A 21,643-nucleotide genomic window follows, 5' to 3' on the forward strand; every position below is an offset into this window, starting at 1 on the left:
TGTGTAGTCATCTTCTCCTGTATTTTCAGTAGTTTTGTGATAGTTCTTGTTATCATCTTACTATGGTTTTGTGCGACGTGAAAATGCACGTATTATTAATATACATAATACATAATGAGAAACTATCTGGGGCTGAATTGTCCAGGGAGCAGGGGTGAATTGTCAAGGGGGTGAGTTGTCTCCTGGGGGTGAATTGTCTTGGGGGTGAATTGTCTCGCTTCCATTGGCCTTTTGTAAATATTGTTAAAATTTGGGTCGATTTTTTAAACCCTATCTAAAACCTTAAGAACAAACCGCTAATCATCTTCTTTGTGTCGTAAACGTAAGACACACACAAGATATGGCGGGTTAACTTTCTCTTTTAGGTTTGGTTGCAAGGATTTTACAGAGAGCTTTGCAATAGTCTCTTTGTTTCAGTATTTGCTAGCCCATTGACGTGTCTATAGATTTGTAGATGGCGCTTCCGAACCTTGACCTTTCAGGAAGTAAGAAAACAATCAATAATATCACTATACAAAGTTGGTTGTCAATTCCGCAGGTAAAGATACAATTTCTCTGTGTCTTTTCAGGAGTTTATTAAGTGTGTTGTGTTTTGTTTGGCTCTGAAGGGCCATTTCGCCTCTTTTCGAAGGCAAAAGCCGCCAATCACCCTGATCTATATTGCCTCTTGTCAAAACTTCGCACGTGTAAATCCATTTCACTGCATTTGTCAAAACAACCCATTTACACAATATAGTTTCCTCCAATAACCGTGAGTCGAACGGTTAAGGAAACAACTAAAATAATTTCTTAATAAACAATGCCGCAATAAACTATGTACCTTAGGCTTAACAGAGAATCCGGGTCGTTTTGCCCTAATACCTGTTCGCCCGTTAGTCGTTTCACCCTGGGGATAAGGGGATAATAAGAAGCACATGACTGGAAATCTTCTTCTATCTTCTGTATTGTTTCCTTCAATGTTTACCATATAATTTGCACACAACAATGTGGAGTTATGTGTCTGATATTCTATATAGTTTATGGTAAACAAGTCACCAATACATACAAAAAGAACAAAATCGATATTCAAAGTATACCGTAAAAACCAACGACTGTGGACTATTCGTATTCATTATTCGCCACCTTTCGAACCAAATATTTGATGAATACAAACAACGTGGTTTCGAGTTTGAAAGTTTATGTTTATTCATCTTATCTTACAATACAAATGAATTTTCATACAATAAACCCCTATATTGAAATGTTTTTCTCCTTTTTCTGGCGTTTTTCATCATGTTTACCCCACCCACTATGTTACACAGTGAGATTATCAACAAAAATAGCGGGCACCGGTTGAATATTTACGACATTGAATTTAAAAATCTTCCAATGGTTGTTTAATGCAGTGTTTTTTTTTCCTTTTTTGGACGGGTCCGGTAAACGGACCCGTTCCCAATGACTTACAGAGCTGTTCCCAAAATGAACCGGACCCGTCCCAATTTCCGAAAAACAAAACAAAAAATCCCAATCAAAATAGAGTTAACAATCCCCGAAAACGCCATCTGCTTATATGGCCTTTTTTAAAGAGATAAGCGAAATTCATTTTGCCCTCATTTCAAAGTAGCGACTTCAACGTTTGCGTCTAAAAATAGCTCCCCTTCTGATTGTGTGGTGAACAGCATGTTTGTAAATTGCCATAACATGTATAAAACACATTTAATTTTCAGCAGGAAATTACATTTTTAGCAAGGTAAGATATTTTTCTTGTGTTTAAGAATACACTACGCGGCCCGTGATTTTTGCCTAAATCACCGACACGCGGTGGTCATTATTTATTTTGAGTGAAAAAACACCGCAATCTTGAGCGTTTCATCACGCTAGATCGAGCATGATCACCGCGAATGCGATAAGTATAATCTCCGCGGTGATTCACCGCGATTCACCGCGTTCCCGGTCAACATTATGGTGAAGAACAATTTTCCTACGTTACATGTACATATATAATCTTCACAGAAATTATAGCAATATGGGGTTATTAGCATTGTTGGCAGATATAATTGAGTATCCTTTTTAAAATGTCAACATGTATTTCACACCCATGTCCCTGACAGTTTTTTTTTGTCTTTTTAAAAGCTGCGTATAAAACAAAACAGTGTTCCCACCTAGCTGTATGATACCGCACCTGGAGGAGTGATAATTGCGTTTTTGATTATGCAGTTAACAGTTTGAAGCCATAAAGAACTCATAACTGATTGTAATGTAATCATCGTATTTTTCCGAGTCTCTCCATTCCCCGATACATACGTTTCAACTGTCTCAATCACATACATGCAACTTCTTCCGTCTTTATCCATTACTCGATAATCCAGCATATGCCCGATTTCCATTTTAAAAGCGAATTCTGGTTAATATTGACAAGAAGAGTCCCAAAGAATGTCATACACAAACGTTCGAAATTATCAAATGAATTTCGGCATATGTTTCTATTTAAAATTTTGATGAAATAAGCGCCCAATCAGATCAGTTGTATTGTACATCCGTAAATCACCTGACACGGTTTACACGCGTCGTGTACAGCTATTTTCGGTTACAAATTCTAGCCACAAATACATAGTGCAAATGAATTAAATTAATTCCTTTGTTCTGATAAAAAGCGCGCGAAAATTGGCGTGTGTGTATTTATTTAAGAAATAATATTTTTCTATCATGGTTTGTTGTCGAATAACCCACAGTAAGGAGTATAGATGCGTAGGAATTAAATCACAAGTGCGAAGCACGAGTGATTCGATAACACGCATCTATACAACTTACTGTGGGTTATTCGACAACAAACCATCATAGAAAAATATTATTTCAATTCTAACACGATTCTTATTGATTTGGTTCAAGTTTTAGGACGTGAACTATATTTTTCAATACTCCGCACTTCTTAGTACAAAGTTCACTATTTAGTGACGTCATTGAATTATACAAACATATGACGTCGTTTTCATTTACAAATATTTCGCAAATGACGTCACTTTCATTGAAAACAACAATCGTAGAATCTTAATGACGTCCCGTTTATTGATGCTACTGAAAAGCTGACATGCTATAAATGTTTTCTGAATTACGTTTCCAAACAAATAACATTCTTTGTAGGCGTGGTTATGCCAATAATCACCAAATATACAATTAGTTGTTTCATTACACTTATATACATGCTACATTATTACATTTCTTTTAGAGCGGGTTTTAGCACGTGCATTTTACTGCAATATTTTCTTTATTTATACGGAACTATTTTCGAAACATTAAGCTCCGCCCATAAGTTATTTCAGAATAACCCACGCTTGATTTCCTTCTTTGTCTATAGCAAACAAGTCAAGTGCCGTGTTAGAATTGTAAATAAACATTTCATAGTGGGTAAAACATTGATATCATTAATTTTAATTTCAATTAAAAGTTTCGTTGTGAATTTCAACTTAATTATCGGGGTACCTCGCGAAATACTAATGGCATTGACATTTCCTCTAAATAAAATATAATTAAAACACGCTGTATTGTAACCGTCACGCTGTTCCAGTTCCTTCGTTATTGAAACGCATTGTATACTCACTACACACAAATGCCGTGTACAGATCATAATATTCTTCAACGACCAATAAACATTAATCGATAGTGCACATGCTTATCTAACATTTAGGGATCATCAACACGGGTCCTTGCAACTTCCACGGACCATAATACACAGCGCGATGGTTACTTTCAGTAGCACACGTGGTCAGAAACTAACAGGTTCGAGTAATAAAGCACAGAGATTATGATCTGAAAAGTTGCACGAGGTCCGAAATGAAACAGAATGCCACCAAATCAAACGATTCACCGCCTAATTTTAAGTGTAACAAACAATGTTTGAAACATTTAAAATAACGATTATTCCAAATTATCACGGCTTCCATTTCCAAAAGTATATGCCTTTCAACATTGCTCGAGAAATAGCTGACAAACGTTTGCTATTGTTCCATCAAATGAATTTTACTCGCTACTATTTTATTAAATAGATCTAGCAGCCCAATCGGGATTGGAGACGCGTACATCATCTGAAGCAATGTGTAAATTTAAATTTAGATGCACATGTAAAAGTCATTTTCTGAAAATCGGGACGAAGTGAAAGTATTCATTTTACAAATAAACCATTTGATTTTATTCAAATGGTCGGCGTTTTTTATATTTTTGTCGTCTGTGTATTTTAGCAAGTTTTATGCAAATATATATCGTTTATTTCAACGTTTAAAGCAATTCTCGTTTCCGAGATTAAACTATGTAAATTTCTTCGATAAGGTTACTGACCTACACAATCATTGACAGATGACATCTGATGGTAATTGTATGAAGTATGCAGAGAAGCTGACGAAATGTTAAAACAATCGCGTAGAAGAAAAAATATCAGGTTATTTTCTGTACCCGTTTCTTATATCCGCGAATTATCGCCGACGGCCTCGGCATGATTAGGAGTGAATACTCATTGTGGCTGCGGAGAAATTTCGAGAACAAAAGAATAATGTAGCCGCGAACTTTGTTGGTTTTGCGTGAGCCGTACTGTACAATTGTTATTTTAACAAATAAAGATATTGTTTGGAATCAGGATTCGACATTGTGCAAGTACGGTGTTTACTTTCATATTGGAATACATTTTCGCGATATAATGTGATTGTCAATAATACTGATATGAGTTAATAAGTTGAAATTTAAATATAGTAGTCAACGCCAATCACGGCGATTTGCGGTGTTTTGTGATGATTCAACAGCTGATCTTTATCGCGCTATGGTCGCAGTGAAATCACGGCGGAATCACCGCGAATCACCCGTAGAGTGTCATCACGGTGAATCACCGCGATTTGCGGCGAATCACCACGATTTGCCACGTTGGCCCAAACGCGGTGATCGGTGATTTAGGCAAAAATCGCGGGCCGCGTAGTGTAGTTATAAATTATTTTAATAATAAATTAATGACGATTATAACGAAAGTTTCCATCATAGTTTTGAATTTCAACGTTCAAAATCCGCCATTTTTGTTTTCATAGGTGTCGTATTTTCCGCTTCCTGAATGATCGGATTTTGGGAATTGTGGGTAGACATTACATCATTTCTGTTGTAAACAGACGTGCGCACATAAACAACTTGCAAAATTGAAGATTAAACAATATTTTCTTTAAAAATTTTACAAAAAAAGGGCTCAGGTGAACTTTAAATGCATATTTTTCCTTTTTGTAATTTCGTTGTCATCGATTTTATTTTATTTTATTGAAGACGAATCTGTTTTCATTTCGAAACAAGAAACACTGACCTAGTTGTCGTCTGCGCATTTTATTTGTTTTGCTTTTACAAAGTCAAGGTCGATCTGTTTATAAACCGGAAGTTGTAATATTGAAAACGAAAGTAAACAAAACAGGTGCCCGAAATTTCGACCGAGATAAATAATTTACTACTTAACTTCTATTTTTCATGATTTAAGTAATGCAAATTCACTGACACCAAAAGACAAACATAATTTGAGTAGGTAGCAATAACGTTTGTGTTATTTATTTGCAAATTTAAATAGAATTTTGATATTTGACAGCTTTGACATGTTTCAACTTTCAGTGTTTGGCAAGTACATCTTACTTATTATGTGACTTAACATTAAAAACTTGTTACCTTTTTGGGAATTATTGATGGTGATTTGAAGGTTCTTTGTATTGCACTATAAACTTGTTAGACATTAAAAAACTATCATGATTTAATGTGTACATGATAATGCAGCTCTGCTGGTGATGTGCATTTTTTTTTAATTTGAAAATGTTGAAAGCATGATACATTACATCAGTTTTAAATGGACAGTAATGTTATTTTGAGAAGTTGAAGTGATTGGAAAGAACTGTTTGCATGATGCATGAACATGATACTGATTATTATATGTTTTAACCGGGACACATTGACATTGCAATTCTAATTATAATGCATCAATATTTATCTTATTACTTTTCATTTTTTTGTATAATTGTATCTTTAGTAGTTGTTGTACTGATTCAAATAAATAAATGTATAATTAATTTATTGAAAGTGGAATCCAAAAAAAAATGTATTTTCTTTTAATTAAAATAAATACAACCAATGGGTCCCTGTATTTGAATGTTTTGAAATGTTATATTTCTTGTTGTGTTGTTTCCATATTTTACAGTTCAATTGTTGCACATACCAGAAGCTTGCAGCCAGGATTGATGATACACATGTAAGTATTTTTTATTTTTAAAATGCAATTTCAGAAAAAAAATGTCTGGAGTTACCAATGCAGAGGTGATCGCCATGATCAAAAACAGAGGCATGAGTGAAACATGCAAAGTTTTGTTAATGGAACAACAAGAAAATACTAACAGATGTGCTATTATGAAATCTCTAGAACGATTATATAGCAAATATCAACATTTGAACAAAAATAAAGCGCGAGTCAAAGGAAAAGAAAATTTAAATAGATTCATGGATACCAAATACACATGTCCTGAAAATCAAGTCAAATCAGATGCACACATTAACTTAAAACCTCTTAGCCAGATCTGTCCAATTAATGATCCGAAATCAACAGAAACACTATCCACTGTTGTATTAAGTATAGCAAGTGAACTGGGAGAAAAAAATTCTGAGAATTTGCAGATGAAAGATGAATTGGAGACTGTGATTGAAGAGAACACAAATTTATGTCTCAATTTAGATGAACAATCAAGGATAATACAAGACAGAAACAGACAATTAAAAAGAACATCAAGTAGGGAGATTTATTGGAGAGAGTAATGTCAGAAATTAAATTATGATGAAAGAATTTACACTGAAGATGATATGATAACCAAACACATGACAATAGCAGGACTTGAAAAACAAGTTAAAGACAAAAACAAACAAATAAAAGAATTAAATGAAAGACTATCTGAATTGGAAGTTGAGAACTGTAAACTTAAAAAGACTAAAGAGGCAATCATTTTTTATGAAGAAAGTAAAACTTACATCACTGATGCTCATTTATGTGTATATTCATTATTAAATTGCAATGTAGCATTTGAACAAATTGGACAAGTAATGTCAGCAGTTCTTAATTTAGTAAATATTCAGCCAAATAAATTGCCATCTGTTGGAACAATTCATAATTGGTCGATTGAACGTGGATTAATATCAAAAAAACAAATGGCAGATTTAGTAACAAAAGAAAATACAACCTTGCATAGTGATGAAACTTCAAAATATGGCACTAAATGGGGAGCATTTGCAACAAGAGATGATGATGGTTGTTACACTCTTCTCGGTTTGCAAGAAATGGCAACAAAGTCAAGTGATGACACTTAAGATACATTTAAAAACATACTCAAAGATATAGAGAGTGTTTCTTCTGATGGTGTTGGAAACAAAATATTATTCAATATAAAAAATACTATGTCCGATCGTGCATCTACTGAAAAAAAATTCAATGAATTACTTAAAGATTACAGAAATTCTATATTACCAGAAGTATTTAATAATTTTGATTCATTTTGTGAAGAAGAAAAAATTGCATATTCTAAAATGAATAATTTTTTTTGTGGACTCCACACTCTTGTTCATTTAGCTGAAACTGCTCAAAAAACATTATTAGAAACAGAAAAATTACATTTCAACAATGACATTCCTATACTAAATAAACATTTTGATAAACCTTCTCAGCCAGGTACAATACGGCTTATTCATATATCTTGCAAAGCATTTGCAAGACGGGGTGATGCAAAGAACGGTTGCCATAGTAACTTTTTAACTTTTCTGAGTGACACTTTAAAAAAAGAAAAAATGTCATTTCCATTGCAGCCTTTAAAAGGCAACCGATTTAATATTCTTTTCACAAATGCTGGACAAATTTATTACTTTTTAAATCATATGTGTGAATTTTTGGATAAAACACCAAACCTTAATTTACTGTTGGCATCTGTATTACATGATTTAAAAGAAGATTTTTTTGTAGCAGGTTGTAAGGCTCTCGGCCTTGTTTCAAAACTTATTACAACACCATTTTGGAATGTGCTTGAAAACAATGAAATTAGTATATCTATGTTTAATAATCGTTTGATTATACTTGCTGATTACCTTAAACATGCCTCATCACACATTGAGGATTTTATTTGTGGAAAAATGATGTTGTATGATGATGTGCCTGTTAAAGAAGATAAAATATATAAATACCTCTTGGAAAGTTCTGAAATTGATAAGCATGTTATTGTTATACTCAGTGTTATGTTACCTGCATTCGCTCAATTAATCAAAAATCATTATAAAGAACATCTTCCTGGTGGTGCATTGGTCAACCTAAATCTCATACAAACTAAGAGTGTAGATAAACACAATAAATTCCCAGAACGTGTTTTTTCTTATGTAGATCATCTGCTGTCTTGCAAACCCAACATTAATACAAAAACTATGGAATCACACATTACATTTTCACTTAACAAAACATCAGAATGGCTTGCTGAACATAGCAATGCTCATGAAATCATAACACAAAGTCGCAAGGAGGTAAAAAATGAAAAAAATAAATTCAAGCAAAGAGAAGAAAATATACATGCAAAACGCCTTGAAAAGCAGCTAGAAGATTTCAAAAAGAAAGAAGATATGGAAAGGAGGAGAATTGCTAAACTAGAAAAAGAAACACTTGATATGACTTTTTACGGGTTATGGCAGAATGAACAACAGATGGAAGATGCCCTTTATAAAATTAAATCCAAAACTGAACAAGAAAAAGCTTTAAAAGTTCAACTAAGATTTAGAAAGAATGTTTTTAAACAACAATGTAGTGAAGATATTTACAAAATGAGCTCAACCATTAATGGAAAAAGAATAAGCTTATCTGTCGATAAACTAAAAGAAAAAGTAATTATACTAATGAACAAAGCAAAGGAAATTCCTGCATCTGAAACGCTACATGACTTGGTTGGTAGAAATATAATGCACAGATTTATAGAAGAAAATGGACAGTACAAATGGTACAATGGAACAGTTATCTCTCAGGTATTCTTAAAAATCAAAACAACAACATGTGTCTGTGCTTTACATAAAACTTCATTTGGACTGACAACTTTGTGTTACAATATAGTTTAATTTTTAGTTTTAACCTATTTATTTAAGCTCGAATGCATAGAAAGCCTAAGGCTTATTTGAAATGCTCTGGAGTCCATTTCCTGGGACTAGAACCCGTACTTGGTGTCTATGGGGGAGATCTAAAGAACGCTCCCACAGTGGGGATCGAACCCATGACCTCATTGTCACTAGGTGGACACCATATCCATTACGCCACGGCGACCATAACTAATACAATATAAATAACGTAACATATAACATTACAGCATAAGTATTTGTATAATAAATCAATTTCATGTAATAAAATAGTAATAAGTGAGCTAACAAGAGCACACATACGAATACATGTTTTCTTTCAATGTGTTTAAAATAAATATGTTAATTTTTTTTTCCACTGTTCAATAGGTTCCTGGCTTTCCGGAATGGTTCAACCTGAAATATGAGGATGATGACGATATATACACGGCAAGGCTAGAAGAGGAGTTCCAGGATGGTGACGTTTTGATCCGTGTTTAGAATATAAGAAAGGTGGTGAGACAAATGCATCTTGACATGCTGTTTAATGATTAGTGAACGACATTAACATAACAGAAGGGGAGCTATTACCACATGTTTTAAGTCAGAATACTTGCATTTATGTTGTACATTTTTTTTTGTCAGTGTGTGATTTTACAGACATGTTGTGTTTGACTGTAGTTTGCCATTATTGTTTATGGCAAATGTGATTGTTTATATAGAGGATATTTGTTGGATTCGGTGGAATATCGATTTTATTTCACGAGTGATCATATAAAATATGTATTTTTTATGATCACGAGTGAATTAAAATGGATATGCCATCGAATCCAACAAATTTTCTTTTCATTTTATGCTTTTTTCACCGTTTATTTACATTGTAAAAGAGTTAAAATGTATAATTTCGCTGGATTTATGACGTCATTTCGTTGAAAAAATGACGTCATTTCACAATAAAACAGTGAAAAATATCGACATTTTTCACTGTTTCAAACAGTGAAATACCAGTTTTATTTCACTGATATTTTTCTATAAACCACCTGAAAGCATAAAATAAATTATTTTCTTACTTTGACATTCACATATTTAACATTAATCAGCAGACAACTTGTATTCTGCATCATAATATCACATTAATAATTTCAACACTCAAAATGTGTTTTTTACATGAAAAATCGCCTTTTTTTTCAATTTTCAAAGGGAGATAACTCCGCTAATAGTCAACCGATTTTCTTTTTTTTTACAGTGTTGTACTTGTTATGTCATACCTTTCAAAACTATACATATAATCACTAAGTTCTCACCAAAGAACTAATTAAATAGCTTGAAATGTGTTTTTAGCAGAAAAATCACATTTTTTGAAATTTTCAAAGGGGGATAACTCCACTTACGTTCAACCGATTTTCATTTTTTTTTCATTTTTGTACTTGTGCTGTAATTCCCTTCAAAATTATGTATAACATCAATTGGTTATCTAAAAAAAATAAAAATCATTGAAGTCGCTATTCAAAGTAAATCCTCAAACAATACCTGTAAAGCAACCTCCCATTTAAATTCCAGTAAACACAATATATTTCCTCACACTGGATTAAAATACATAATAATAATAATCTGAATAATCTAATAATGTCAAATCTCCGATAGTTTTCACACATTGCATCCTCTATGGAGCAAATGTATTAATGCTTTATCTGACAGTACTGCATGTTGCCGGTTACGTAGTATTGATCAATGCCTTTTGGCAATTTGCCACCTGCTGAGAGTGTTACAAGTTGACAGTTTTAACTACTGGAAATCGGCCCCATCAAATACCTTAGATTTCTACTGCCAGCATTGACTGCTTGCTGACTATTTTGAGGGATCGGTTTAATTGATGTCATTTGGGAACAATGTGGTGATTGTCAAATTTTTTTTTTTTAAAGGTGTGTTTTGTTGTTTCAACTGGAATTTGATAAAAGGGTAATTATTATGTTTTATTTAGAAGACAAAATTAATATTAAATGTATAATACCAAAAATTACCCCCCCCCCCCTTCTCCAAAAAAATTTTTTTTTATTTTAATTGTGGGATGGATGGGTAGCGTATGTAAATACAATTTATATTAAGCACTTTCATGCACAATGAATGCCGTAAGAGGGTTGTTTATTGTGCTGTTTTCTTCATACTTGTGTGTTGATTCATAATCATCAATGCACATCTTGTATTCAGCACTTTGAAAGAGTAAAATAATGCAACTAATTATAACACAATCTGTGTTCCGATAGCATGTTGTTGTTTGTGCGTGACTGTGGATAAAAGTTGATGATGCTTTCCTGTGTCATTTAAAGCTGACAAAAGTTAAACAAAGTAAATAAAATACCATTCCTCAATTGGGAAGATTTCGCGACTCGATTTTCCCAATTTGGTGATTTCACGATCACGACGCCAAAAATTCCCAATGGCATGTGTACAGGACCCGTTCCCAATTGGCTGAAAAAAATCACTGTTTAATGTTTATCTAGGTTAATACGGGTGAATTGATGCTCAAACATACAAACAAAGGATTAGCAGATGGAATTCCTTTTTTGTTTATCTTTACGACAATGATTGTGCAACTTATCAACTAAAAAAATTTGAATGGGTACTGTCACTTATGTGTCAACTGTTGACTCTTAATTGTTCTACTCAAGGATTTAATTGGTACTAGTCATGTTTTCTCAAAAGTTTCAAAACTGTGTTCAAAGTTTAAGCAGTGCTAGTCAGTGTTTTGTTATTTCACAGTGTTATATTTCATATTTTCGGTATGCAATGATATTCAATTAATCAAATTGACAGATACTCATAGTTTCATACTATATAATGTCATGTGAAGCTGTCTGTATTACTTTTGTTCATTTTAATTCATATTCGCGAATAAATTCGTATTCGCCACCCTGTATTCGTGATACGTATCGTATTCGTCACCTAGTGTATTTGTTACAGCCCTAGTCATAAGTCTACCCGCTCATAAATCGGGGGTAAAAAATGATATGAAAATCGGAGATTTTTAATATGTCCAAGTCATAAGTCGAGTCAGAAACTGTCCAGGAATTTCATAAACAGACGCCATTTTAAATGTACAGGAAGTTTTTATTCTATACATAGACCATGACGTCATTATAGCACTGTGCGACGTAGACATAGCGGAAACGTGTATTATGTACTTTGTTTAATATAATCAATACGATATATATATTTAGGAAATCAAAAATAATATCAGGGCTTTCCACAGGCCATTTAACGATCCCTTGCCTGGACGCTTGAATTTCCAAAATCAGAGTCTCCGTGGTTCTTAAAATTTTCCGATCAGGATCAGTGTATTTTTCAGTAAAAGAAAGTGGAGATTGTCAAAAAAATCTCTATCTCTATCAGTATCAATATTCCTTGTTTTTTTAAGAGCACTCGGTACCTACTTTCACAAGTAATCGCCATAAACACCACATGGGGTAATGGATAATCTACCGATAAGAGAACAGCATGACGCGCATATCGATTATTCTAGCCATATTACACAGTCATTTAAATGCTGACGAGGATGTATCAGGTAACATTCCAGTCGTCAAACTGTGATGTTCATCGTCCAATCAGTTACGCGAATGCTTATGAGGGCGGGGTTAACTAGCTACCATTATTTTTGATTGACGTCAGGCACGAAGTAAGAGTTTATAGCAGCTTGATTAGCAAGAAGTTGTACCATTTACGTAATACAAGAGGGCCATGATGGCCCTGTATCGCTCCACTGTTTTTTTATGCAAAAAAGCATGCAATGCGCATGAACTATAAGATGTCACTACATACCAAATTTGGTAGCCCTAGGCCCAATGGTTATGGACAGGAAGATTTTTAAAGTTTGCACAAAAGAGGCTTTATGTAAGCATATTCAGTTTTGTGACCCCAGGGGCAGGGTCAAATTTGAGCCCAGGGGAATAATTTGAACAAATTTGGTAGAGGACTATTAGATGTCACTACATACCACATTTTGTAGCCATAGGCTCTATAATTATGAACAAGAAGATGTTTAAAGTTTGCACAAAATACGCCTTATTTATGCATATGTTCATTTTTGTGACCCCTGGGGCAGGGTCAAATTCGACCCAGGGGCATAATTTGAAAAAATTTGGTAGAGAACTTTAAGATTTTAATACATACCAAATTTGGTAGAAATAGGCCCAACCGTTATGGACAGGGTTGTCATTATGATTGTACATGTAAACGAAGGATTATTTTGGAAAAGTAACCGATTTGGCGGGGGGTCAAGGTCAAGGCGAAGCCCCCTGACCGAAAACGATTTCTAGACATTTTAGGGACAAAATACTGCTATTCTCAGAGCATAAAAAGTTAAAATGAGGTCTAAAAAGAATATTAAGATTTTCACATTTACAGTATACTGTACAATGTAAAAACATATTATATTGATAGATCTTTGCATGTTCCAATTCTATCCATTACCCGATAATCCAGTATTATTACGATTTCTTTTTTTTCAAAACCAAATTGCGTTAAATGAATGTTGTCTACCATTTAACGCAAGTGCATATACAAATTGAATTGTGGGATTGGGGCATTCCCATTGAACATGCGTGAATAATGTGACGCGATTTGAGAGCATTGAGAACCGTTTATTTTTAGTAATTACGACAAGTCAACCACTCAATCTAAACTATTACATATACGGTACCTCCTTTCAGACAAGTTTGCGAAAGTGAAAGTGAATTTCTGAGAATAAAAACGCGCCTTTCTTTAAATTTTACCGAGTACTTTTCATTCCGGATCGTGATATAACTTGTCAGGTCATTCATGCATGTAGACCTACCGTAAAAACGCAGTCATAAGTCAAGATTTTTTACCTCCAAAATTTTATTAAAATTACGGTATCGACTTATGAGGTCAACCATGAAAAAAATTAATGAAATTCGACGAAGATTGATCCCCGCCGCAATTGTTTTTGTTTTTTTTATAAAAACTCGTGAATTTACGACACATGAAATGTTGTCTTTTAACTGATACTTACCAATTAATATAACCACAGTTTGCAACATTTCTATTGTTTATATTTTCATAATTTAATCCAAAGTCTTCATGTTAGCAGGTGTTTTTTATAACTGAATGCGTAAACAAAAGATCAGGTCATTTTTAAAGTCAAGCGATAATTGGCAACATGTGTGAACTGACAGTTTGACGTCATCAAAGGAAAGCCGCTTCCTGTCAAGAAGCCATAAAGCATCACCCTTCTAGCCGATAAAATAAGATTCCTTTAATTTGTGAAGCGACATGTTTAAACAATCGCGAGTCATCGTCCAATTATGTTTGAGCACGTGCATAGCTCCGCCTTTTTAAGTGTTATGTAGAACAAAGGCGGAGTTAGCGGTCTATTGGTTATGTCAATAGTTGTAATAAAAACGTGTTTTACCGAGGACGTAATCAATTGTTTTGATAGTCAGATTAAAAGTGCAAAGATTTGATTACAGTGATCACAGTGTGGCATCGGATTAAAAGTTTGTGGTTTATTACTAGCGTGGACAGTTTAGTGCAAACTTTATAATAATAATTTATTAATTTGACTAACACATTTGATGTATGAAAATGCCTGGAAAACGCAAACGCCATGCGTATGACAATGCATTTAAAATACGCGTGATAGAATTTGCAGAGCAATCAAATAATAATAGTGCTGCTGAACGTGACTTTATGGTTTCGTATGTCGTTGTTGTGTAAATTACAATGTACATGTATATAGGTCTTGGTTTCCTATGTTGTTGATTTTGTTTTTATGTGGTTCATAATGCTTTGTTTGTCTATATTTTTTATCTATTATTTTCGATTTCCTAAATATATATTGTATTGATTATATTACACAAAGTACCGTACATAAAACACGTGCCCACTATGTCTACATCGCACAGGGCTATAATGACGTCATGGTGTATGTACAGTACACTCCACGCGTTTTCCCCAATTTCCCTCCATACTCCGCGGGTTTCGACCTGGAGGGAGATTAAGAAAATCCCGCTATACGCGGCGTTTGCATGATTTTGGACGCGGCGGTTAACGATCGGCAAAACTGATAAACCGACGCGGCGGCCCTCGGCGTTGGCAACGCGGGGGAAACTCCGCGTTTTACGAGATAACGATCAATTTAATTTTGTTTGACTTCCTGATTTTCAAATAAAATTACATTTATTACAAGTACATACATGTACATGTAGTATAATATTTACAATTAAAAAAAACAACCAAGATAGATCGATCCCGACGTGGTTGTAGAAGTAGTTGTGGTTGTATAGAAAACTCGTTGATTTACGACACACAAAACGTCGTCTTTTAACTAATACTTACCAATTAATATAAACACAGTTTGCAACATTGTTTTTATTTTGATAATTTAATCCAAAGTTTTCATGTTAGCAGGTGATTTTCTATAATGAACATGTATACAAATGACCAAGGACCCTAAAAATCTCGCAAATCTGTGTGAATTGACAGTTTGACGTAATCAAAGAAAAGCCGCTTCCTGTCTAAAGCCATAACTTACTCAAGTAAACACGTTCAACGAATGCATAAGGAATGGTTTTAATTGTCGGAACAAAGTCTATTCTCTGCTCGCTAATGCATTGATTTTCTCTTTGTTTGTAGGTTATTCCATTGATTGCTAAAAGGTGGTAACTATTGAGTTGATAATTGCATTTAATATTCACAGTTGTATTCTTGTTGCGTCGACATTCTAAACAATGTTTACCAGTAATTATGGACGAAATCGGCAGAGTGACATTCACACATGTTAATCCCTTTTGTCAAAACACCGAATACAGCAGTCTACACAATAGGTCAGTAGACAAGCTTTGCGTGTTTTCATAACGTCAATCACTTAAAATCCAGATGTCTTCTGTAATCAGTTTACAGTACAATTAGTGTTAAAATAATTACTCTACTAAAATACCGTAACGATAAAGATTCGGCGTGTTCGATTTGAAATTATTTTAGAGGAAATATCAACTTATTTGCGATATAATTTCGTTAATAAATACCAAAGAAACTTTTAACCGAAATCAACAATGTTCTCTGCGCTACAAAGTTTGTATCAAAAAAATCAATACACGCACGCTTTGCAGGAGTATACATTGTACCTTGACCTTGTACATTGCAGCATAATTTTCGCGCGCTTTTGTCGGGAAATATACATGACTGTATATTGGAAGCATTTGTAAACGTCGTGTTAACAATTAAAAATCGTAGTGTGTTTCGGATTACTAATTATTATTCTCATTTGGAAATTTTACGGAACATTTATTCTTGTGTCGTATGTGTTATGATTTAAATATTAATTTGTCAAATGTATTATATTAGACTAATTCATATTGTAGACGTACCTGTGAATTAAAAAACATAATTTTTATACGTATTAATTTTCTATACAATTATCTTTTTATACATGTACTACAGTATTTAAACAATTTATTATAACAATGTTTTTATTTTTTGGCATGCCCAGTAGCACACTGCTAACGCGGCGTTGCGCGGCGATCACTGATAAGAACGGAAGGTGTCTGCATTTACCGACTAGCCTAAAGTAATACACGCCGCGGGAATTAGCGAACGCGGCGTAACGCCGAGCGTTTTATCGAGTTCACCTCGCTCTTCCAACGCCGCGTGAACACTCGCTAGCAGAAAAAACCCACGGAGGGAGCGCGTTTTTTGGGGAAAACGCGTGGAGTGTACTGTATAGAATAAAAACTTCCCGTACATTTAAAATGGCGTCTGTTTATGAAATTCGTGGACGGACAATTTCTGACTCGACTTATGACTTGGACATATTCAAAATCTCTGATTTTCATATCATTTTTTACCCCCGACTTATGAGCGGGCAGACTTATGACTGGGTTTTTACTGTATATGTATGCATAGTTTGGCAATCTCAAAACACGTTATTTACCTACTTATTACATTATGTGTAATGACCATTTGTAAACCAAAATGCATTATTTAATTGAAGTATTTTACAAATGCGTATAATTAAATGTGTTATCCGAAATCATTTTCAGATCTCATTATTCATAGAAAATTAAGAAAATTCTAGCAACAGAGACACATTTCTCGTGTTTTTCATGTACAGATGAAAATCATGCCAAAGTTAGACTTCATGTATAACATCACGTCATTCTTCCTCGGGGAAGCGTGGACTTTAATATTTAGATGCTGAATAACAACTTCGTAGCGCAGAGGTCGCTAATATCTTTTATTTTGGTAGAAAATCGAAGAGCATTTTTTAATATGTGGAAACCTTTTCTCTAACTAAAAAAACTAGTTAATTACGCTCTACGTGCAACATTCGTTGAGATACGGTCAGTAATAATCTGTGAAATGTACAGCTATTTGATACAATTTCACGTGGGGTCTGCGTGTATTCAGCTGCCTGAGCACTGATTGGTTGACGTGCTTACCAAGAAGAATTTGATTGACGGAAAAATCAATATTGGCAACTCGCTGAGAAATTCATTGAAAACAGTAGCTCTTAGGCGGAGTTAATGGACTGACTGAATGACAGGGCGTTGTCTACTATAGTATGGTTATTCCTTGTCAATTTTTGTCGGTTTGCATGATCAAAACTTCCGATCGCAATTTTAAAGATTCGGGAAAAACAACCGATTTTTGTGGCGATTTTAACCGATGAATTCGATCGGCAATCGGTTAATAATGACAACCCTGGTTATGGACAAGTTTGCACAAAATAGGCCCAATATAAGCATATGTTCAATTTTGTGGCCCCTGGGGAACGGTCAAATTTGATCCCAGGGGCTTAATTTGAACAAACTTGGTAGAGGACTACATACCAAATTTGGTAGCCCTATGCCATACGGTTATGGACAAGAAGATTTTTTAAAGTTTGCACAAAATAGGCCTTATTTAAGCGCATGTTCATTTTTGTGACCCCCAGGGCAGGGTCAAATTTGACCCCAGGGGCATAATTTGAACAAACTAAGTAGAGAACTATTAGATGTCACTACATACCGAATTTGGTAGCCCTAGGCCCTACGGTTATGGACAAGAAGATTTTTAAAGTTTGCACAAAATAGGCCTTATTTAAGCGTATGTTCATTTTTGTGACCCCCGGGGCAGGGTCAAATTTGACCCCAGGGGCATAATTTGAACAAACTAAGTAGAGAACTATTAGATGTCACTACATACCGAATCTGGTAGCACTAGGCCCAATGGTTATGGACAAGAGATTTTAAAGTTTGCACAAAATAGGCTTTATATAAGCATATGTTCAATTTATTGACCCCCAAGGTGGGGTCAAATTTGACCCCAGGGGCATAATTTTAACAAATTTGAAAGGGGTTCACCCCAAGAACATTTGTGAGAAGTTTTATCAGAATTGGACTTGTAGTTTAGGAGAAGATGTTTAAAGAAAAAGTTAACGCACCCACGCAAGAAGGACACAGGACCATGACATAAGCCTTGCTGGCCTCTGGCCAGTGGAGCTAATAAAACCGGTAACTAGTACAGTACAGTATATTAAAGACAGTTTCGGCAGAGCTACAGATAAGGTGCGTATTTGCGTAAATACCCAATGTAAAATTGCCGATTACGCATAGAAAAATAAAACTCTGTGTACCAAAACGCAATTGAAATTGCAGATTACAGTCCAACCCCTCTTAAGCAGCCAGTCAAGGGAAACAGCCAAATTGGCTGCTTAAGCGGGGTGGCCTCTTAAGAGGGGGTTGGGTCATAGGGAGTCTGGAGTTGATGAGTGCATGGCCAACTGTTCAATTTTTGTATAAACAAAATGGTAAATATGTGTACATGTACTAAACAATGTATAGATTTAAAATAATTTTATTTCTTCCTTTCTAAAATCAGCAATAAGACAACATTTTCATTCAAAAAATATTCTATTCATCTTTCTTATCATCATCAATATCATCATCATCAGAATCAAGTCAATGAAAAAGAATCATTCTCATGATTGTATGGCCCCAATGCACTTAAGATGGGAACAGTTGTGAATCAGTTATGCGTGAATAACTCCGGTGTCACTATAAATCGATAATTTAATCGGTTTATTGCAGTTTTATGGCTTTGAATACCTACCGCACGAATTGGTCCCAACAGTGATCTCCTTCACGATAAAATCATGGCCAGTTACTTAAGAGACTGATAATAGCATCCGGGTGTAATCCTCCTGGTAATCGTGCTTTTCATGCATAATATTATAAAAACATTTTTTCGTCGCGTAAAGGGTTTTATCAAAATTAATATTGAAATCATTGTAAATATAAAACAAATATAAATGTTTTTTTATATTCCCAAATGAGAATAATAATTTGTAATCCGAAACACACTCCTGATTGTTTAATGTTAACGAGACGTTTACAAATTCTAGCATCGTGTATTTCCTTTGTCCCGGCAAAAGCGCACGAAAATTATGCACCAATGTACACTGTCACGCCATACCCATGGTTCGAAAGCATGCGTGTATTGATTTTTGGATAAAAACTTTGTAGCACAGAGAACATGTAGATCAGTTGATTTCGGTTAAAAGTTTTTTTGTTCTTTTTAACTTTTAATTAGCCGATAATTGTCATAAATGTGTGCTTGAAATAGTATGAGCTACATATAATAAATTATAAATTTAGAATCTCCTTTCCAGTAATAATAGGTGATATTTGCACGGTCGCATATTGCTTTTAACCCGATAACCTGATAATCCGCCGCTAATTAATTGCAATTTGCAAACTGGCTGTCAAAATGTTTATCACACATTACGCTTCAGTACTACAGAGCCTAAACCGCAGACTGGAAGTACGTATCGATTTTTTCGCCGTTGCGTCTGTGTAATTTTGCCAATGTACATGACTGACTTACTTGCGCGTGACCACTCATATGGGGGGAATTTAACATTTGGGATGCAAAATTGCTGGCCGCTGGCCGGAGAAACGGGGTTACCGCTTAAGAGGGGTGCATTATATAGTGTTTATCGACGGTTGCAGCACAGACTGGCCGCCTACACGGGGTGACCGGCGATGAGGGGTGACTGGAAGTAGGGGTTGGACTGTACACATATCATATTTGTCCTCTGCGTAACGAGTAAATAATTATGTCCCGGAAATACCCGGGTCTGAAATACGCAGATTCTTTCCGCTTCGTCTAAGCGCTTTCAGTGTAACCTTCAGCACGATAATATGTACGGAAGAAAGCGTCTATGTAACTACGTGTTATTGTTGTAAAAATGTCAAAACCGCGAAGCTGTAAAAAGGGAAATATCGTATCCCAGGCACAAAAAAAAATCAGTGGGTATTTACCCAATTACTCAGAAAAGTTATCTGGAGCTCTGAGTTTCGGGCATCATCATCACACCTTTTTACTGTAAACAGGTGTTACCAATGACTCCTGTTTTTTTTTACTAAGAAAGTGACGCCGATAGTCGGCTTCTTCCCCTACCAGAATTTTTTCCCCACAAAATACAATTTCCCCTCCAATAATATCATTTTTCACCAAAATATATCGTTGTTTAGCATTTATTCCAGTTTTAAACCGAATATTGATAATTTTGATTGCTTAATTATCCATCGCAATACTAGCTCATTTACGGTGGTCGCTAAAACACGTTAAAATAGAAATAAGCGTCTACGGAGTTGGATTAGAATATGTAGTTTGCGGTTCCTGTTAATTTTTGCAAAGTAATGCGGAACATTTCCCACTTTATCGCTGTCAGTGTTGGTAGAAGAATCCTCAAACTAAACGTGCTTACATCTGAGTTGTTAAGGGCATGCTATATAACGTAATGGATAAAGGGAAGTCACTCTAAATGTCATTTGTGTTTGTTAACGTTTTTAGCTCACCTGAGCACAATGTGCTCATGGTGAGCTTTTGTGATCGCTTTTTGCCCGTCCTTGTGTGTTGTGGGGCGTCTACATTTGCCTTGTTAACTCTCTAGAGGCCACATTTATTGTCCAATCTTCATGAAATTTGGTCAGAAGATTGGTTTCAATGATATCTTGGATGAGTTCGAAAATAGTTACGTTTGCTTGACAAACATGGCTGTCAAGGGGCGGGGCATTTTTCCTTAAATGGCACTATAAGGCTATAGTAAAATCTTGTTATCACTCTAGAGGCCACATTTATAGTCCGATCTATATGAAACTCGGTCAGAAGATTTATCCCAATAATATCTTGGACGAGTTCAAAAATGATGCCGGTTGGTTGAAAAACATGGCCACCACGGGGCTATTTTCCTTATATGGCTATAGTAAAACCTTGTTAACACTCTAGAGATCACATTTATTTTCCGATCATCATGAAACTTAGTCAGAAGATTTGTCCCAATGATATCTTGGATGAGCTCGAAAATGGTTTTGGTTGCTTTAAAAACATGGCCACCAGGGGCGGGGCATTTTTCCTTATATGGCTATATATATGGCTATAGTAAAACCTTGTTAACTCTCTAGAGGCCACAATTATTGTCCAATCTTCATGAAATTTGGTCAGAAGATTAGTCTCAATGATATCTTGGATGAGTACA

At 34.8% G+C, this 21,643-nt stretch overlaps 1 protein-coding gene across 6 annotated transcripts in view; it reads left to right on the forward strand.

The window, feature by feature from the left end:
* The first annotated feature begins 417 nt into the window (after positions 1-417).
* LOC127847498 (E3 ubiquitin-protein ligase MARCHF8-like) overlaps positions 418-21,643 on the forward strand; it is a 68,459-nt gene continuing 47,233 nt past the window's right edge. The window contains exons 1-4 of one of the 6 annotated variants that reach the window (XM_052379502.1): positions 472-538; positions 1,707-1,729; positions 6,182-6,232; positions 9,496-9,618. The gene's annotated coding sequence lies outside the window, so the exon portion shown is untranslated. Of the gene's footprint in view, positions 539-1,706; positions 1,730-5,087; positions 5,202-5,443; positions 5,518-6,181; positions 6,233-8,558; positions 9,022-9,495; positions 9,619-21,643 lie in introns of those variants that run through there. The other 5 variants (XM_052379503.1, XM_052379501.1, XM_052379499.1 and 2 more) reach the window with 5 other exon arrangements.

Source organism: Dreissena polymorpha, chromosome 10 (genome assembly GCF_020536995.1).
Source record: "Dreissena polymorpha isolate Duluth1 chromosome 10, UMN_Dpol_1.0, whole genome shotgun sequence".
NCBI lineage: Eukaryota > Metazoa > Mollusca > Bivalvia > Myida > Dreissenidae > Dreissena > Dreissena polymorpha.